A 6,082-nucleotide genomic window follows, 5' to 3' on the forward strand; every position below is an offset into this window, starting at 1 on the left:
AATCCAAGCACTTTGGAGGCCAAGACGGGCGGATCACCTGAGGTCGGGAGTTCAAGACCAGGCTGACCAACATGGTGAAACCCCGTCTTTAAAATAATAATTATTATTAATTAATTAATTTTTTTTAAAAAAACCCTACTTTAATGAAACTGTGTGCCAGACCCTGTTTTAAGCACCCTACAAATATTAACTCCCATCATTTGTATAATAATCTAAGAACTGCTGGGCACAGTGGCTCACGCCTGTAATCCCAGCAGTCTGGGAGGCCAAGGCAAGTGGGTCATCTGAGGTCAGGAGTTCAATACCAGCCTGGGCAATGGAGAAACACCATCTCTACAAAAATAAAAAAATTAGCCAGGCGTGCTGGCATATGCCTGTAATCCCAGGTACTCAGGAGGCTGAGGCGGGAGAATCGCTTGAGCCCGGGAGGTGGAGGTTGCAGTTAGCCGAGATTGCACCATTACACTCCAGCCTGGGCAACAGAGCAAGACTCTGTCTTGAAAAAAAAAAAAAGTCTAAGAACTAGGTACTATTATTATCAATCCTGATTTACAGACGAGAAAATGTGAGGCACAAAGAGGTGAATTTGCCCAAGGTCACGCAGCTCATAAACAGTGGAGTTGAGATTCCACAGTAAGCAGTTTTGCCCAGGAGTCCCAGCTCTTTGCCAGTGTGGCTAAATTGCCTATTTTATTCTGTCCAACTCAGTTTTTCTAATGTAAAACTCCCTTGGAGGATGTAAATGACTGTCGATGAAAAAAAAAAATTAAGCTTTTAAAGATTTGAAATTAGTTTTATTCAGAAGTCTTGTGGAGGGCTATAAACCAAGGCCTGTGGCCCGGGAGCAAGTTCTGCGAGGCTACTGGGGTGCAGTATCACAGCCTGTGGCTCGTATACAGGCAGTAGGGGTTCACTGTGTTCAAAGTCACATCAGACTTGCTCAGAGGGTGCATTAAAGCAGAATCACATTGAGGTCTGGGTGTCAGAGCACAACTGGTTATAGATTACAGAGGCATCATCACTGACCTTCTCAGAGGTTATCTTGTGTGTAGGCAAAGGCAAACACTGGGGTCATTTATCTTTTAAGGAATATAGTGACTCAGGCAAGAGGTGTCCTGTTTTGTCTTCAAAGCATCTTTCCAGAGAGCTGTGTGTAGACAAGAGTCAGGGGCTTTGTGAAATTACACCAGCAAGCAGAAATGAGCAAACATGATTCTTATGTTTGCTACTTTGTCACATATGACTCATCAACGAAAAAGTGATTTTAGCATCTGACAAGCCAGCTGTAGCTTTGAGGACTGTCTGGGGAGCCTGCTGGGCACTGAGTAATACGCAATTTGCCTTGTGCTTCTGTAGTATCTCGCATCTAGGTTTCTCTTCCCATCCTCCTCCTCATGGCTCTCTCCTCTTTTGGCTCATCCACTACTCACTTGGTCTTTGATGCTTTTACTCTAACCTCCTGGACTTTCCTGTTGGAGTGAGCAGGTCTATTTTCTTTGAGCTGTGCAGCTGCAGTGTCCTTGGCTAAACTCAATCCAGCACAGGACCACTCCCAAGAAACGACCTGCTCAATATGGGTGGAGAGTGGAGGAGTGATGGAGAACAGAGATTGAAAATCAGATTTTAAGAATAGAAGGTTTAGCTGGGTATTGTGGTGCGTACCTCAAGACTGAGGTGGGGGATTCACTTGAGTCCAGGAGGTCAAGGCTGCAGTGGGCTATGATCATGCCACTATACTCTATTAAAAATAAAAACTAGGCCGGGTGCAGTGGCTCAAGCCTGTAATCTCAGCACTTTGGGAGGCCGAGGCAGGTGGATCACGAGGTCAAGAGATCGAGACCATCCTGGTCAACATGGTGAAACCCCGTCTCTACTAAAACTACAAAACATTAGCTGGGCATGGTGGCGCGTGCCTGTAATCCCAGCTACTCAGGAGGCTGAGGCAGAAGAATTGCCTGAACCCAGGAGGCGGAGGTTGCGGTGAGCCGAGATCGCGCCATTGTACTCCAGCCTGGGTAACAAGAGTGAAACTCTGTCTCAAAAAAATAAAATTAAATTAAAAATTAAAAAATAAAAACTAACAATTGAAAAAAAAAAGAATAGGAGTAGCGCTAGACCAAGATCGTCTATCCTGGCCAATGAAATAGAGTCTTAACACAACCTCGTCTTGCTTTTTTTTGTTGTTGTTGTTTTTTGAGACCGGAGTCTTGCTCTGTTGCTGTCGCCCACTCTAGCCCAGGCTAGAGTGCAGTGGTGTGATCTCAGCTCACTGCAACCTCCTCCTCCTGGGTTCAGGCGATTCTCCTGCCTCAGCCTCCCGAGTAGCTGGGATTACAGGCGTGCGCCACCATGCCTCGCTAATTTTTGTATTTTTAGTAGAGACGGGGTTTGGCCATGTTGGTCAGGCTGGTCTTGAACTCCAGACCTCGTGCTCTGCCAGCCTCGGCCTCCCAAAATGCTGGAATTACAGGCGTGAGCCACTACCCCTGGCACAACCTCCTCTTTTCCATAGACTAGTTCAGTGGACCCCAAGTTGTTCAGGACTCAACACTTTTGCAATAAAAATAAAAGTTCCTTTAGTACTTTACACTTTACCAAGCCCATTTAGAGTTCTGGTCTCCTTTGGCTCCAGTAACAACCCTGGGAGGTATTCCCGGAAGAACACAGAGGTCTCCCAAACAGTCTTCAAAACTACACGCTTCAGTTGTCCACTAAAATTCCTCACTCCTTGGTGAGTCATTTGCATTTCTAAAGTGAGTTTCCTTTCAGAATAGCTGGGCTGAAGTGTGGTTGTAAGAGACTGGGCATTGGAGCTGGCAGAGCCAAGCTGAGATTCTCTGCACTTTCAACTCTCCACTCTTCCACGGCCTCTTTCTAGCTCTCAGACAAGGTGGGTGGGACAGTTTCACAGGCAGTGCCTGGCTGCAACGTTTTGAGAACTAAAACTTGAATGCCTGCCATCATTAGGCTCTAACGCCAAAAAGTGGCCTGAAGTTTCCCCCCAAAGAAATAAGCACCTAATATTTTTCTTTGTATGCTGAAAATTCAGGGAAGCTTCTGATAACACAAGCATTTAGTGCTACCGGCAAGAAATGCTTGTGTTTTAAGGTCAAAAGTTTGGCATCTGTTTCCTGAAGCCCCTTCTGAGTCATGTTATTTCATTTCTTTTCTTTTGAGACAGTCTTGCTCTGTTGCCAGGCACCAGGCTAGAGTGCAGGGGCGCGATCTCAGCTCACTGCAACCTCCACCTCTTGGGTTCAAGCAATTCCCCTGCCTCAGCCTCCTGAGTAGCTGGGACTACAGGTGCACGCCACCACGTCCAGCTAATTCTTGTAGTTTTTAGTAGAGATGAGGTTTCACCATGTTGACCAAGATGGTTCTGATCTCTTGACCTCATGATCTGCCCACCTCGGCCTCCCAAAGTGCTGGGATTACAGGTGTGAGCCACCGTGCCCGGCCTGAATCATGTTATTTCTAACAAGAAGATATGAATTGTCTATATTTCATAAGATAGAGTGAAGATTAAGTTAGAGTTAATACATTCATCGTGTTCTTCATACCTGTTATGATAATTTTTTCCTTCCAAAATTATTATGCTCTCTATATTAGACAAATTATAGAAGCAGCTGAGGACTCAGGAAGTTTTGTAAATAGAACAAATTTTGGCTTTAGCTGGGAAAGGAACCGAGATTCAATCCCTTCTTCTTGAGTCAGGAATCGGTGGTGGATCTGGATTCGGGAAATCAGACTGATCTCAGAGCCATTTCTCCCCCGCCCCTACCCCTGGCCCAGCACACGCAGCACAGCTCAAAGACCCTGAGTGCCTTCTGCAGGCAGTTCCTTCATATGCTAATGAGCAGTTACTAAAGCTGAACAGCAGGGCCAAACTGGTTTCTGTGACCCGAGCAGCTGGGAATTACTGCCCTCCTCTTCTTCCCAGAGATTTCCCAGACCCTCCTTCTTCCACATTCCCACCAGCTGTCCTTAAACTGCCAGGAACCCACCTGTCATAACTCTTCTCTCTCAGCCTGTGTGGCCCTTGGTTACCTTTCTTATCAAATCCAGACACTTTCAGTTCTCCAAGTTCCTCTGACTCTTGCTTCCTCTCCTTACCAGCTTCCCACAGGCCTTTGTGTTTCCCTGTAGGTGCCCCAGGGATTCCAGGTAAACAACAGCTTCTGACCAGCCCCATCAGTACTAAGCACCCTTGAGGGGCTCCCAGTGGCAAAGCCCATGCCCTTCAGCCCTTTGAGTATTCACAATGTTCCCCATTTTATAAGAGAAAACTGGGCCAGGCTCGGTGGTTCCTGCCTGTAATCCTAGCACTTTGGGAGGCCAAGGGAGAGGATTGCCTGAGCTTTGGAGTTCAAGACCAGCCTGGGCAATATGGTGAAACCCCATCTTTACTAAAAAAAAATAAAATAAAATAGCCGGGCGTGGTGGCGCATGCCTGTATTCCTGGCTACTCAGGAGGCTGAGGCAGGAGAATCCCTTGAACCTGGGAGGCAGAGGTTGCAGTGAGCTTAGATCGTGCCATTGAACTCTAGCCTGGGTTGACAGAGTGAGATTCTGTCTCAAAAACAAAACAACAAAAGAGAAAAAGAAAGAAAAAGAAAACAGTCACCTAAAGAAATGAAGTAACTTAACCAGGATCATAAGTGACAGAGCCAACATTCAATCTAATTGGCCACTCTGCCCAAGCCCTTCCTCCTAATCACAGTGACTCCTTTCTAGAAGTGAGAGACATTTCTAATTGGAGGAATCAGGCAACTCTAAAGTCTGAAGGAGAGGAGCGTTCATGTGAGGCCCAAGATGCAGAACAACTTCATGGAATCCGCAAATCTGGCCCTGCTAGGCCACAGGTTCTCACCCTCGTTTCTCTCCCCACCAAAATCTTGCTGAGACTTGTCCTTGATGCTAACCACATGTAGCTTTCACACGCAGGATTGAGAGCACGCCCTGGTCTCAGTTCCTCCTTTGACATCCAGGACTGGTTTTCATAGGTGCATCTGTCTCACGTACCTGGAGTCATTATTGTGTTAAACTCTAAGATCCTGGGCTTTTAGGAAGTGGCTCTGAGCTTTGTCTCTCTCACCGTGATATTCTGTCAGGATGATAGCCTAACAGGGTCCTGCCAGGTTGCAGAGAGAAGACCTTTAAACAAGATGATTTGTTTAAATACTATATGGTTGGCGGAGCGTGGTGGCTCACGCCTGTAATGCCAGCAGTTTGGGAGGCTGAAGCGGGCAGATCACTTGAGGTCGGGAGTTGAAGACCAGCCTGGCCATCATGGTAAAACCCCACCTCTACTAAAAATACAAAGAATTAGCCAGGTGTGATTGCACGCACCTGTTGTCCCAGCTAGTTGGGAGGCGGAGGCACAAGAATTGCTTGAACCTGGGAGGTGGGGTTGCAGTGAGCTGAGATCACACCACTGGACTCCAGCCTGAGCAACAGAGCAAGACCCTAGCTCAAAAAAATTTTAAAAATATATATATGGCATATTTAAGATTGGCTACTATAATCTGATCTTCACCGTGTTTAATAACAGCAGTAATAATAATCGCCTGCATTTGTGTTGTGCTTTTACGGTTTCCAAAGAAATTTTATGCAAATTTTCTCTTTTTAATTTTCATTTTATTGTTAATTTTATAATAGATACTAAGTCTCAGATTGCTTTTTAAATTTAATTTAGCAATAACTTAATCAGAATAGGAAGAAATATTTCAAGGGATAGGTGGATTTGCTTAACAAAAAATTATGTTTATTTTATTTTTTCTAAAAGAAAAAGGAAGAAAGAAAGAAAGAAAAAGAATAATAATAAAAAAAAAGAATGAAGGAGAGGAAGAAAGAGAAAGAGGAAGAGGGAGAGAGAACGGGGGTATTGCTTTATTGCCCGGGCTAGAATGCAGTCTAAAAATGGGTATGCCTGGGCCGGGCGCGGTGGCTCAAGCCTGTAATTCCAGCACTTTGGGAGGCCGAGGCGGGTGGATCACGAGGTCAAGAGATCGAGACCATCCTTGTCAACATGGTGAAACCCCGTCTCTACTAAAAATACAAAAAATTAGCTGGGCATGGTGGC

Source organism: Cebus imitator, unplaced genomic scaffold (genome assembly GCF_001604975.1).
Source record: "Cebus imitator isolate Cc_AM_T3 unplaced genomic scaffold, Cebus_imitator-1.0 Scaffold50, whole genome shotgun sequence".
Lineage (NCBI taxonomy): Eukaryota > Metazoa > Chordata > Mammalia > Primates > Cebidae > Cebus > Cebus imitator.